Source organism: Podarcis cretensis (genome assembly GCF_951804945.1).
Source record: "Podarcis cretensis genome assembly, chromosome: 7".
Lineage (NCBI taxonomy): Eukaryota > Metazoa > Chordata > Lepidosauria > Squamata > Lacertidae > Podarcis > Podarcis cretensis.
In genome coordinates, this window is record NC_137176.1 from 17,873,844 (window position 1) to 17,889,206 (window position 15,363).

General features: G+C 43.1%; 1 protein-coding gene across 4 annotated transcripts in view; it reads right to left on the reverse strand.

The window, feature by feature from the left end:
- Positions 1 to 7,638, reverse strand: part of CDH18 (cadherin 18) — a 639,311-nt gene extending 631,673 nt beyond the window's left edge. For 3 of the 4 annotated variants that reach the window (XM_079984961.1, XM_079984957.1, XM_079984956.1), the window contains exon 1: positions 7,167 to 7,638. The gene's annotated coding sequence lies outside the window, so the exon portion shown is untranslated. Of the gene's footprint in view, positions 1 to 7,162 lie in introns of all 4 variants that reach the window. The other variant, XM_079984960.1, reaches the window with a different exon arrangement.
- Positions 7,639 to 15,363: the final 7,725 nt, after the last annotated feature.

Sequence of the window (15,363 nt, forward strand, 5' to 3'; positions counted from 1 at the left end):
TGGAGGGGGTGGCACTGTGGTCTAAACCATGGAGCCTCTTGGGCTTGCCGATCAGAAGGTCGGCGGTTCAAATCCCTGCAACGGGGTGAACTCCCGTTGCTCTGCCCCAGCTCCTGCCAATTTAGCAATTCAAAAGCATGTCAGTGCAAGTAGATAAATAGTGACCACTGTGGCAGGAAGGTAAATGGTGTTTCCATGCACTCTGGTTTCCTTCACGGTGTTCCATTGTGTCAGAAGCAGTTTAGTCATGCTGGCCACAAGACACAGAAAGCTGTTCGTGGACAAACGCCGGCTCCCTCGGCCTGAAAGCGAGATGAGCGCCGCAACCCCACAGTCACCTTTGACTGGACTTAACTGTCCAGGGGACTTTTACCTTTACCTTTTACCTATACCTATTGAGAACCAATGGAGGGGTAGATCTGGAACCCCAGTTTCTCTGAGGATAGATCCACCCACGTTGAGGTGGAGTCATTGCTCAGCCATCAGATGTACCAGAAGTGGCAAACCTGTTATCTGACTCTAGTTACATATGTTGATTTATTTGGAGTATTAACTCTCTGTCGCCCTGAGTTGGGGGGGGGGGGACATGCTGGTGTCCATGTCTTCCACAGCCACTTGTGGACCTCTAGGAATGTGTACATCCAGATAATACAAAAGGCCAACTGGAATGGATCAGTAGGTAGGCGTCTCATAAGAGATCCAGGAACATCAAAGACTAGAAGGAATCTTAAGTATTTGGCATGTCGGTGGGTCTGTTGAAATCCTGTTAGGATGCTCCTCCAGATTCATACTGAGACACATCTGAAAAATTGCTTTAGCCATCTTTAAACATTCAGCATTGCTGAATGTTTTATTTATATTTAAGCACCATGCCTCAGACTGTAAGAGATTTCATTAGCTTGTGTTTCAGAATCACTTATCTTTACCATGGAATCACTTTGCACCACTCTCCCTTGTGAAGAATTTCAGAACAATGTAAAAAGTACATAAAAGGAAATATATTTGCCAACCACTATAAAAATCATGATGTCAGGAATAAACAGAGCAGCCACATATTCAGAAGATAGCCTTTGGTAAGCAAGCCACTCTTTCTCAACTTCAGTCCCCCATCTTCGGAATGTGGAAAAGAATATTGACATATCTTAGCAAGTTAATGTAAGCATTACAGTCTGAAGGAATTGTGAACACTTTAGAATGGGATATAAAAATGATAATTATTAATGTCAACCATAGCTGCAAACTTTTTCCTTTTTTAAAGGGAAATTCCCTTATTCCGAATAGGATTCCTCGCAAGAAAAGGGAAAAGTTGACAGCTATGATGACAAAAAATAAAACATTTGCACAATCCCCACTTGTTCCTTGTTATAAATGATAATGCTGATCACTTAGTGATGGGAGCTTTGGTCCACACAGCAGTGACAGTAGGTGGCAGCAGTAGTGGTAGCCTGTGAGGCCTCATGGCAGTGATTGGAGGTAGCGGCAGTAACAGTGGCAGCCTGGAACAGATTTAGAGGGGCATAACCAGTTTGGTTGCACTGGGTGCAGAGCCTCAGGGAGTGCTGCAACTATGAGGTAGAATGGAAGCAGAGAGGTGAGGGTATTGCATAGGTCATCACTGAAATTTAAGATCCCAAGAAGATCCACTGTAAATGTGTGCATGGGTAGAAGCTTAACGTGCAATTGAAAAATTCCAGGCATATGCACTTAAAAAATGATTATAAAAGAAACAATAAAACGGAGAACCTGTAGTTCAGAGTTCTTCTGCCTCCCAACCTATGCTACATGCATCGGTTCTGCGTTCACAAAAGCAACATTTAAATGCAGTTCATACTTATCTGCACTACTCACTTGAGGTATATCAGGAAGAATAAAAGTTCTACTCCAACAATACTGTAATATGAGAGCAGGTCTGCATAGGGGACTCAGGTGAAAATGAGGGCAGCTGTGCAGAAGAGATCCTCAACAAGTGTAGCTTGCCATGACCACTACTCCTGCTGTAATCCCCTCTTCTACACAACTATCAAAATGTGCAGGAACCCTGCCCTCTTTTTCTCCAGGATACCTAAACGTTCGTGCATTTTGAGCCACCAAGATTTACTAAAGCAAGCCCACTGAGCTGAATACAGCCCACCAGCTGCATATAAGGATCCCAGCAAGTAATCAATAATCCTCCATCTTTTGGTTCCTTCCTGTGATTACAAAAGTGGGGAAAGAAATGGTTGTCAAGCACCTGGCAATGGCTGCATTCAGTTTGGTGGCTTATAAGATGGGCTTGTCTTAAATCATCGAGAGAACATTTTATCACAGGGAAATACTATGCAGAGGGGCGGGGGAAAGAAGCTCTTCAAAACTGTAACGTGCTAACTGAAATTTGCATTTAGCACATCGGTATTTCAAATCTTACTTGATATATTGACAAGAAAAGGAACAGCTGGTGAGGCTTCTCTCCAACAATAGCTAACTCCCTGCTCACTCGTTTCTCCAGAGCAATTTCAGGGAAAGAGAGGTTGTACTTTATCAAAGCTGATGATCTCGCTTATAAGAACTACTTAGACTTACTTCAAAAATAATGTGAGCTTGATACTTCATGGGTTATCATGGCTATGGAATAACTCACAAAACAAATCAGTATTATGCCGAAAGCAAGAAGCCATTTTATGCATACAACAGAAATCCTTATACTAAGTGCAATCATTCAACGAACAGAATCCAATACATCTGTTGTTTTTCCACAGACCTTAAATTCAAGTTTAATACTGGAATTCAAGTCTAACAATAAATTATGCAATTCTCTAGTTCAAAAACCCAAGTGAAATGAGCAATTATATAATTAAACACTATCAGATGTTTTGGGCACTAGACCTGAAGAGCTATTTTAGTGCAAAAACAGTTAGTACAGTGGTACCTCGGGTTAAGAACTTAATTCATTCTGGAGGTCCGTTCTTAACCTGAAACTGTTCTTAACCTGAGGTAACACTTCAGCTAATGGGGCCTCCCACCGCCGCCACACAATTTCTGTTCTCATCCTGAAGCAAAGTTCTTAACCTGAGGTACTATATCTGGGTTAGCGGTGTCTGTAACCTGAAGTGTCTGTAACCTGAGGTACCACTGTAATATTTATATAGTGCTTTAAAAAAAACAAAAACAAAAAACAAACCAGGACTGTTGATACTGGTTCATAATCTAAAAAAGAAGAAGATAAATGTGGCATTTCCTTTGCTTTCGAATAATAATAAAAGATGGCTCCCATTCAAAGCTGACACTGCCTATCTGCTACCAAAAAGCATTTGAGAGCCCAGTAGTTTGGGCAGTAAATGATTGCATGGCCAGGTTGGGTCAGTGAGGGGCCCTCACAAGCTCTTAGGGCCTCACCCTGTGCCTAATCTGGCCAACTTTTTTTGGTCCTGCGCTCTGGCGTGAGCCAACTGACTCATGCCACAGGGTGGGAAAAAGTGAGCTATGCATTTTGGCTGCATCCTCTGGCACAGCCAAAGCACGGGAGCCAAAACAGGACAGCTGGGATTGGGATGGGAAGCGAGAGACGCTTCTGTCAATAGGATGTCCCACTGAAAATGAGACAGTTGTTTCCCAATGAACTGGGCACAAAAATTATTTGCCTTAAACTTGTACATCAACCTACTTAAAAGCCTAACCAGGTTATATTGTAGCTTCTTGCCTCACTACGAGTACTAAGTGACCCAAGGACTGTGGCCCATATAGGTTGAACCAACAGCATCCTTTTCATTAGCTTTATATGAACTCCTGCAGTATCTTCTCTCCCCACATCTCTCAAGAACAGATTCAAACATCTAGATGGAGCACATGTTTTGGGTCTGGCAACTCTGCTACCCAGTGTTCCTTAAGTAATGATGTCAAGGACTGAATATGGTTGGGTTATGCCAGCCTAAGACATTTTGCTGCCTGAAGTGGAGGCCAAATCATGCCTTCCTCCAGCACCAAATCTTTCTGCACCAGACATCAGTTTGTGCCTTCAACTATCCCTGCCACCCAGAACCACTTCAGTCCTATTCCTCAATCAACTCCCAAACACCTTTTGATACCAGAATTCTTATCCTATATATGCTAAGAATGTTTATGCTGTATTATATAACACTTCACTCCATCTTTTCAAGGAGAGATTGAGAGAGAGAGAAAAATCCTAATATATTAATGTATGGTGATCCAATAACATCTGAAACAGTTTTTTTCATTATCATCAAATATCAAGGAGGACAAATATTTCTAGCTAAATACAGTATCACTACATTTAAAATAAGCCAATTGAAGCAGAACTTTTTAGAATCAGTAAAGCAAGGCAGAAAGGATCAATTGTATTTTTGTAACATAGCCTGCTGCGTGAATAACATAGGAAGAAAGAGCCCCCTAATGGCTCTAAGAAGTTAACTGCAGGGGAAGAAAAAAAGGATTTCTGTTCCACAGCATAAAGAAAATTTGTTCCCAAACAGGCAAAGTTATTAGAACGGGGAAGTCTAAGTGAGCCCGAATGAAAACATCAGAACAAAATACGGACTGATTATGCTCAAAGGTATAAAAGCAAAAATGGACATTTCCAAAGCATGTAAAACCAGTTTTAGATAGTTAGGAGTTTCCATCACAGGGCCAACAGCAGAGAACACATGTGCTTTCAGTCATCCTTGAAAAACTCTCCAATCCATATTAGCTTTACCATACAGAAGTAAAGAGCATGCCTGATATCTTTAGTTTGTAAAAATCCTTCTAGAAGCTCCATTTTTTTTGAGTTACCCAAGTGTGCATATCATAGTGGTAATGTTTTTAGACACTGTGTATGAGTGGGAGTCAATTATATTCCCTCTGCTGCAAAATGACATTGCTAATTATTATGAGAGATTCTTTCGCAGACAGTGAAGAAAAAGCAAATCTCCCCAGGATAAGTAATATGTTGTCCTTAAAGAGCCTAGACACAATGACCAAGGATGTCATGAAGCTTCACCAGAGCACTTCATCAAAATGATATCCAATGCAGGAAATGTAAAAGAGAGAGACTTCATTATATTTGGCATGATGTGCAGGATGCCACAACCAGTCCACCTCACAAGACAGAGACAGGAAATATTCCTCAGCCCATTTGTCTGGTATCCTCCCTTGCCCAAGGATATGTTGGTTTTAAATCGAGCCTCTTCATAATGTAAACAAGGCTATTACAATCCTGCTTAAATGATGGTGATCTGTGCAACTGCATAAATGCAAAATGGATTTCCAAAGCCTTAGCTGAAACCAGCATACATACTACATACAGGTAAGTCAACATTCCTCTTTCTAAAATATGAGCACTGCACACACTTAAAGCATGATCCAGCTAGCTCAGGTTTCAGTCCCATTGATTTCCATAAGATACATTAAAGTATCGAACTTTTCAGTTGGGATATAAGAGTTTGGCTGGACCGTGTTCCTAGAGTTTTGCTGAAGGAAAAAAAAAAAAGCTGTGTATTTGGTTGACAACCAATACCACAGCCTATTTGCCTGCCATTGTATACAACATGTTAAGTGTTTGGGTTGCAAGTGTTCCTTCTGTACTGATTCTTAAAATAAAACCCTTCTGTTATTGATTCCTCCAGTTCACAATTCAAACAGATACCTTGGTTCATCAAAGGGCTTCAGATTTTTAAAGTGTGACAGTGCAATCTTTAGCGTGTCTGCTCAGAACAAAGTCCCACTGAGTTCAATAGGTGTAGTTCAAGTGTGTACAGAAACCACAACCCACATTTCCTTTATCACAAATAACTAAGGCGAAAATCCTATGTGCGGCTACCTGGAAGTAAATGCCAGTTAACACAGTGCAGTATACATATGCCCAGCATTGGACTACGCCAGTATTTTGACACCGAATTTCATTTTAACAAAACTGGATATCAGTCAAAAATAATTGTGTGTGTGTGTGCATACACAGAGCCTGCTGAGCTTAATCTACTGGAGGGGAGTGGGGGGGGATGGAATATTAATTACCGTATGCATAAAAGCATGGTTGGCCATGTGAGACTACCTTTTAGAGTAAGAAGTCACTGTTGTGAGGGTAGCATGCTATGCAAATTGTGTTAATTGGACAACCCCCAGGAAAGTTGTGGCTGAGTATGCAAATAAGCTAATCAAAAGCTCCATTATAGCAACTCCCATTTCTCTACACATAAGAAGAAATCCTAGCAATTAAGCAGCATAAAATAACAGAACACAAAACCCTTTTGGCTGTGATCATAAGCAGCAGAATAAGCAGACTAGGTGATATTTAAAAGGTGATGCAGATCAGCACAGCTGGATTAACATAATGCAAAGCCTATTAATCTGAAGTGATACTGCTTTAACTCTATATACACCCATCACCTACACAAACCAAAATCAAGCAGACTCCTAATGTCCACACAGCTTACAGAGAGAATTTCCTCTCACATCTGTGAGTTTCCAGACGGGGCTAAAGAAAGTATTTCCTTCCAATCTTGACGATTTTGCAGGTGAAGCAAAACCTGTGGTTTTCACCCATGAGAATAGGCAATCCATTCAGAATTGGGACAAATGCTCCAGAAATTGAAGACACAAGATCATAACCTCATGGGATTCACATGCTGTCTCAGAAATATTGATCTGGTCTCTGCAGGCAGATGCATTCTAGTGTCAGGGCACCATTTATTGGACCTGCCAAGCCATGTTATTTTTAGACAACCAACAACAGTTGCTTTTGCACGGGAGTTAAGTTCACAAGTGACAGATTTGTTTTAAAGCAGTTGCAAATGCCCAGCAAAAACAGGAGTAAAAAATACCCCCCCAAAGCAAGCTATTTGACAAGTACAGCAGGACTAGTAAAAAATAAATAAAATCACAGAAATAAAACAACTTACCACGTTGTCCACCCCCATATGCTGCTTATTTGTGGAGGAGGGGCTGTGGGGGGAGTTTGCTAGCAAAACAATTCCCAAGGAGTTAGCGGAGCATCATTTCACTACTATTGGGTTGAGGTTAAACAACCATTATTCCCTTTTACAGTTTGTTTTTTCTCTCTTGCTATACATAGTACTTCTCTTTCTTGCTCTCCCACACACATGCAAGCCTGTACATTTAAGGATGCAAAAATGCCAGGCTTGTACTACCTGAAGCTTAATCACATCCTAGTGATAAGGGCACATATTTAAACTTACCTTATTCAATAAGCATCTTCAGCTCTGAGGGGGCTTACTGACCCCAGGCTTGTTGTCAGTAGTGAATCTTCAATTCAAAGACACAGATTATGAGTCAATTGAACTATTCCAAGGTCCAGTCCTATTAGCTGATTCACCGGCATACGGCTGGCATCCTCTCACGAAGGAAGAAAGCTGCACAGTAAGTTGTCCACGGAGGGAGCTAGGTAGCAGGATTATCTGGCTCCAGCAGTTACATACTGATGCCATAGTACATATTCTCTTCCTCTCTCTCTCTCTCTTGCTTCCTCGCCTCAACGCTCACTGTGCACTCAGCTCCTTCTGCTGCTGTATAATCAATCCAGCTTATTTGGATCCAACAGGCCCCCATTTAAACAGCCAATCAATAGGCAAGATTCTGCTGCCGGTGGCCAGGGTCTTTTTCCAAGAGCAGCACAAAAACAGTAAGAGTTTAAAACCAGGAAATTTTTACACTGTTACCCAATCCTCCTAGAAAGAAAGAGGGAGATAATAGGAGATGCTGCATTCAAAGCTGGATTTGTCTCTCTCAAAACACAGCGCCCAATTTCACTCTGGCATGTGTCAGTTTAAGAAGCACAGGTCAGGTAAAAAGGTGGGAATGTCTGCCTCTCCAGCCTGCACTGCACGCAGGACCTGTTAAAGGCTGAATGTTTTGTGCGCTGGGGTTAAAATATCCTCATGCCCTCATACACATTCAATCTGATTTCTGGAGTTGCAGGACAGACATGGAGCATTATAATTATTCCAGTCCGAAACGCTGAAACATGCATCCCAGTTTGTCCCTCCCTTGACACTCTGCCTGTGTCCCTCCATTTCATTGTACGTGGCGGCCCCCTTACATCGGCTACTCCTTTGCCTATCCCAGGCTCCGATTCTCAGATCTAGGGTAGTCAAATATAAGAGAGGGCAGGCCAGCGGTACCATTAATGGATGTGTTTAAGAAAGGCTTGTCAACCAAGCTCAGCCTTCTTTTGTATCTGGCCACCCTAGCTCCTGTGGTGGAGGGGGAAGGTGACTAAAAATCAGTCTTCCTGTCAGGGAAATGTCTCCTCACTCAGCCACCTTCTCCTCCTTCAGCTGAGTTTGTCTCTTCGTCCAGTGAAGCAAACAGCCCACATATATACATATATGAAACAAAGTCTTAAAGTAGGAAAATGTAACAGAGTGACATACTGACTGAGAGAAAAGAAACATCTTGAGGCAAGTGGCAGCTAGCCTCTTTTTAACTGAACTGAACACAGAGAGGGCACAACACGAAAGCCCTGCCCACCAGATGCCAGACATTCTACTAATCAAATTAGGTCCCAGTGTTTGTTTGTTTTTTACAGCTCCAAATCTTTGCTTCTGCTGTCATAATTTTGCCATCCTCTTTCCTCTCTCCTCCTCAGCCCAAGTAAGTAGTTCAGTGTGTGGCTGAGAGAGTGGAACGAGTATGAAAAAATTCTGCTTGACTCTAGGAATAACTAGCACAGTGTGGTGGATAACTGAGCTACGAATCAGGTGGTCCAGAATCGGAATGGCATCTCTGCCATGAACCAGGTGTCTCCTTAGGAAAGCTGCTTCCTCGCTCAGCTTTCCTTCTGCAATATGGGGACACTGGCCTATCTTTCAAGAGCATTTTAAAGGATTGCTGACATCACAGATTAAAACCATTTGAAATCCCCCAAAGCATTACGTTATGGCTACCATACGTCTGGGGTTTCCCCAGACATGTCCTCTTTTTGGGGGGGATGGCAGAGTTTTCTATTTTATATGAAATGTCTGGGTTTTGGAGATTCTTAAATTATTATTTATTTATTTTGGGGGGGGAGCAGCTGCTAGGATTTCTGACCTTGCGCTGGACTCTGGGGGTGGCACTAGGCCTGGTGGTCCTTCCAGCAGCTTTTCCTGGCATGACCTTCCTGGGGCCACTCGGCCTCCCATCGTCCAGATAGCAGGAGGTGAGAGACAGCAAAGGAAAGAGAGAGAGGAAGGAAGGAAGGAAGGAAGGAGCAGGCAGGCAAGGAAGGGGTCAGCAGCAGGGAGGGGGTGAGTGAGGGAGATGTGGGTTGTTGGGGTGTGTGCTCCAAACATGTGAATGTTTGGGGGCTTCAGAATATGGCAACCCTACGCTATGTTGCTGTTTTTCTACTGGGCAAATGAATAACTTCTGTTCCTGTTTACTTCCATGTACTGCAGCCACTTGAGCCCCATGGTTTGGCCACCCTAGAAAACAAAATCTGGGGATACGATTGGGATGTGAGGGAAGTATTGCAAGGAATTTATACAACCTGATTTGTGCACAGGCAGCAGTGCTATAGCAAGCTTAAGGGGGCGGAGACAGTGTGCAACAGAAAACAGTGTCCCCGCATTTCATATATGCAATTATACAGAATTAAGTCCCTCTCAAATTCAATGGCAGTTACTCCCAAGTAGTTGGGGGAAGGGTGATATTCAGTCTAACTCTGCAATCTTCTGATTGTCTTCTCAGAAGTAGGCATAGAATTGCAGTCATACTGTGAATTTCATTTGAACAAATATTGTTCCATTCACACAACAGTTTTAAAAGCACCAGCGATGCTCAAAGGCATATTTGATCAAGGATATGGGCCAAATTGTCTCATTTCCTTATGATCCTTCCCCATTTCTCAAAAGCACGACTGTACTACATTTTTCCTGTCCTTCCCTCAAAGAGTTCAGAGCAGTACATGTTGTCCTTCTCCCACCCATCCTTGTAACAGCTCTGTGAGGTAGTTTAGCCTGAGAGATAATGTCTGGCTCAAGGTAATCTAGTGAGCTGGATGGCCGAATGTGCTTTCCTGGTCCTTGCTCTAACCACTGCACAACACTGACAATATAAACAGTGCCACCCTAAATGCCAATGTAGGTAGAGATTTGCCTATTATTTCCCAAATGAGCACGTTGGGGTGCTCCATTTCTAAAGCTGTTGCCTTGAATACAAGACAGGTCCAGTCAGTTCCGCTTTAAAACAGATGACAACTTGCTATTAGTTTTAATATACACCAAGGCATGCCTTATGGCTTCTCACTGCAACAACACCTCTCAACAGGTTGCCCTGTGGGAAGTGGGGAACAACCATACAGAGAATGGTGGGAGAGCTCCGTGATCTCTCACACCTACTCCTAATAAAGAAGCAAAAGCGAAAGAGCAGAATGCTACCTTGGTAAGACCTAAAAGAGCCTAGGGCCTTACTTCTGCTAGTACTTTGTGTAAGAAAGGAGGGCACCACATGAATAATTCCAATCAGGGAAGCACTCCCAACAAGGGACAGAGAAATTCAATTCAATTTGCATTTAAAACCAAATCCCCCAAATTTCCACCTTTGAGGCTCTTGTTCTATTGTTTACCTCCAAGTAGGTTCCTTCATTCCTTGGACTCAGATCCTGTAGCAATCTTGAAGACACACAAGTTTTACAGCAAGACTTACATCCAGGAGGAGTTACTTGCAGGCCTCCAGTTTCCCATCAGCATTCTTCCTAAATGACCATACTGTCTACTGGGGCTGCTTGAACATTCAAGTCCAACAACATCCAGAGGACCACCAGTTTCCCATCCCTATTCTACAGAATTATACAAAAAGATTGACTTGCAACCATGAAATAATTTGGGGGGGGGGGGTGGTTCAAAACAAACAGACACCTCTCTACACTGTAGTATAGGAAGGGTACTTGCTGTGTGAGGAAGCAGGAGAGCTTCAGCAGCTGCATCTATTTATGAAAACGAGAACAGCTGGGACTTCCTACACAGGGAAGCCTAAGGCAGTGTTTCCCAACCTTGTGCCTCCAGCTGTTTTGGACTACAATTCCCATCATCCCTTGCCAATGGTCTTGCTAGTCAGGGATGATGGGAGTTGTAGTTCAAAAACAGCTGGAGGCACAAGGCTGGGAAACACTGGCCTAAGGTTCCAACTAGTTTCCACTGAACTATTGAGGGAACCGCACCTGAAGAGGGGAGTTTCTATCACAAGCTAGGCATGTCTCTTAAAGAGACAGTCCACACTCACTGCCTCATGCACATTCTGTTTCAGCATTCCCTGAAGTGACAAGGTAATAACAGCTTGTTCTAAACCTTAGGTGGGTTGCAAACTCTTGAGCTAGCCCCTGCAGCTGTCCCATTAACCGCCATTTTGATCTGCAGTCAATTAGCAAGTGACAATGTTCAGCTTGGTGCCATGCAGTCCTCCCCACCCCCACCGGGAGAACCCAAGGGTACACAGTATGGACACCTCTTTCTTTGTTGTTAAAATGTGTGGCACTTACAGTAACAACTTCATGGTGATTCCCAGCACCTATTTTTCTAGGGGGGAAAGCACTGGTGCCATGTAGTATGTTTCACCATCCAATGCCTGCAGATCAGATCTTTCTTAAAGGAACAGAGCCAGACTAGGCCAACATTGTTGTTGTTTTCTAGCCCATTGACCACCCAATTTCCTAGCACCTCACAGTCTCTGGTTCACAACCCAAACACCTCAATGTATGGTGCAAAGGCAAGGTGTGTGTGTGTGGAAGTTCACCTTTAACAGGGGTGAAGATGAAGGATTTTCAACAGGAGATGCTTGTAAGACAAACCACAAATGGTTGACATTCCCTCTTCTACACAACTACTGAAGGTGCAGGAGTTATTTGCCTGCCTGCATCTGGCCATTGTACCAGTATACAGACACATATGCATGTACACATACATGTGTCCACACACACATTTAGAGAAGCATGCCCTCAACCAGTCTACCTGTCAGGCCTATCCCTACATTTCCAGCTCCCTTTACTGTGACTATGAAGAAAACTGGACTAAGCTAAGCAGGTAGGAATGGCAATGGCGTCCACCTGAGAGGTGCCAAAACTGAGTTCTGGCAAGTTCTGGCTGAAAAATATGTCCTGACTTTATGCTTATAAACTCAACATATCACCACATTCTGCTGAGGCCTGTGTCACAACAACTTGGAACAGGGCTTTCAGTGTAGTTGCCCCTGCTTGGAGAAGGCTGCTCCCTCCTCCCTAGGGGGCGGTTGTGCAGGCAGGCCACACACTCTCCCCGTGTACAGTGGGGGGGGGCAAGGTTGCACTGCCCGCGTCACTGGGAGTGCCAGCTGAGTCGCACACCCCTGCCGGCCAATCCGGTCAACCGGGGAGGGTGGCTTGCGCTACTTAAGCAGTCGAATGGCTGGGGGTTCTTCCTTCTCACCACCTCTTTCCACAAATCTCCCGCCCTCCTGCCCTGTTTTCATGTGTTGCATGTTGGCCTTGCTATGGACCACAGTTGGTCGCCTGTTGAGGAGGCGAGGTAAGAATTTTCCCACTTGGCAAATTGGCACCATCCATGTGGTTTTTGCCTGCCTCGTAGCAATCATCACAACTTTTGTAAGGTTTGGCAGTTAGGCATTGGTAAAACCTGGTTTAAGGGAGGGGAGGTTGTGGTCTTCACCTGCCCCTCCTCTTTAAGGGTGTTCCATTAAAGGGATCTGGGGTGTGTGGATCTTGTCTGAAGCGCGCATACGGGCTGGGGCCATGCCACCACCTCATTGGGAACCTTGGGGGAGCTCTCAGTTGATGTACATCAACAGGGCTCCCCCTACTGGTAGTTCCCCCCAATAAATTTTTACTATTTTCTCAACACAGTTTCATATCATACATCAAATCACATCTATATTTTTAGCTCTGCCAAGCTTATGACTTCCCTCCTTCCCTTCAAGAGGTATCCCTTGTTTCTTTAAATCATGTATCTTAAATACTGAATCTCTCATTTATTACATTGCAGGAGTTATTTCAGTCCTGCCAGTGTTTTTAAAGTTTTACAATTATCCTTTAAATACACCATAAATTTACTCCAACTTTCTATGAATCTCTGGTCGTCCTGGTCTCGAATCTTGCCGGTCAGCTTGGCTAATTCCGCTTAGTTCATCATTTTCGCCTGCCACTCCACAATGGTTGGAATTTCTTGTAGTTTCCAATTTTGGACCAACATGGTTCTTGCAATTGCTGTGGTGTACATAAACAGTCTTTGATCCGATTTCTTGATCTCTTTCCCCATCAAACCCAGCAAGAAGGCTTCTGGTTTTTTGGGGAAAGTGTATTTAAATATTTTCTTTAATTCATTATAGATCATCTCCCAAAAGTTCTTAACTTTGTTACAAGTCCACCACATGGGGTAAAAGTCTCCATCCCCCTACTGGTGATTGACCCTTACTAGACTACCTGCATGGCGGGCAGGAGTCAGATATAGTCAGTTCAATTCCAGTGCCTAAGGCAATACCACTCACATTCTGTAACCAATAAAATTGTGACCTTAATTATCCCATTAACCCAAAATACTGGAGTCCGTGTGTTTCATTATTCACAAAAGAGGGGGCTCGGGGCCTTGACATGCAACAGCATCCCTGTTGAGATATAGCCCACTGTTTGTAGTTTCAAGAAACACTGAAGAGGTTCTTGTTTCAACAAACTGTTCCAGCTGGATTGGAAAGAACTAGGTTCTTTTTTGGGGTGTTTCTCTGTATTGTTTTTAAATTTGCTTTTAGTTATTTAAATTGCATCGTTGCAAATTGCTTTGAATTGTACGGTTGCAAATCACCTTCGATGAAAGGTGATTCATAAATAGGAAAACCAATCCCGAGTAGATGGAGCAAAAGTTGGGCTTCGGGCTGCTTTCTTGCTTGGGGACTAGAAGAAGAGAAATTAATGGAACTTTCCACATTTCTCTCGCTGCAGTAGTAAAACTTGGCAGCCCTATACTTAGTGGATATATTTATAAATAACTTTAATCTGTGCTGGGTTCTGAAGTACCATCATGATTTAGTATATTACTTGTATTACAATAGTATCTAAGCATACCAGATTCAGGGCTCAATCACACTACTTCTTATAATTAATTGTAATTGCCATCTCTCTCCCCTGCCCCCAGGTAGGGCTCCTCTGTCTTCAGCAGCTGGGTAGCTGTGCAGAAATCCAGAATAGAAATAAATTTGACTGCAAGGCAGGAAAAACTTCATCTGTTTTGTTTCTGCTTGCTGTGCAGTTCATACAGGCAACGGAGCCCTGAAAAAGGGGGGTCACTCTCCACCCCCCAAAAAATATTGATGTGATAATACACACGTGATCATTCTTGTTTATTTTGTATAATGTTTTACTGCACATGCACTCCCCTTGCCCTTTGGCAAAATAGGCACAAACAAAACACCCAGGTACATCCATATGTATAAATACAGTGGTACCTTGGTTCTCAAATGCCAAAAACCCGGAAGTAAGTGTTCTGGTTTTCAAATGTTTTTTGGAAGCCGAATGTCCAATGCAGCTGTCAGCTAATGTTTCCTGGGCACCAGCACTAACCAGAAGCTGAGCCTTAGTTTTTGAACATTTTGGAAGTCAAACGGACTTCCGGAACAGATTAAGTTTGGTGCTTTTGTTTTTGCTATTTATTTTGTGTTTTTGAGGCTTTTTTGGTTAATTTGTTTTTGTGAACTGTCAAAGCCAGTTCAGCTATGGATTCATTGATTGTGTGACTGCAGAAATGGATAAAAGCCCCCCCCCCCTCCAAACAATGACTATCATGAGTGCAGGTAAAAAAAGAATTTTTTTTTTAAAAAAAATGTTTATCATTTACAATACTGTCTTATTTATTTTATAGTACAGTACATTGATTATTAGGGACGCGGGTGGCACTGTGGGTTAAACCACAGAGCCTAGGACTTGCTGATCAGAATGTTGGCGGTTCAAATCCCTGAGATGGGGTGAGCTCCCGTTGCTCGGTCCCAGCTCCTGCCAACCTAGTAGTTCGGAAGCACTTCCAAGTGCAAGATAAATAGGTACCGCTCCAGCGGGAAGGTATACAGTGTTTCCGTGCACTGCTCTGGTTTGCCAGAAGTGGCTTAGTCATGCTGGCCACATGACCCGGAAGCTGTATGCCAGCTCCCTCAGTCAATAAAGAGAGATGAGCGCCACAACCTCAGTGTCGGTCACGACTGGACCTAATGGTCAGGGGTTCCTTTACATTTTACATTGATTATTGCTTTCATTTTATGGATCAATGGTTTCATTAGATAGTAAAATTCATGTTAAATTGATGTTTTAGGGGTCATATTTAAAAGTCTGGAACAGATTAATCCATTTTGCATTACTTTCTATGGGAGAGTGTGCCTTGGTTTTGGAATGGACTTCCGGAACAGATTATGTATGAGAACCAA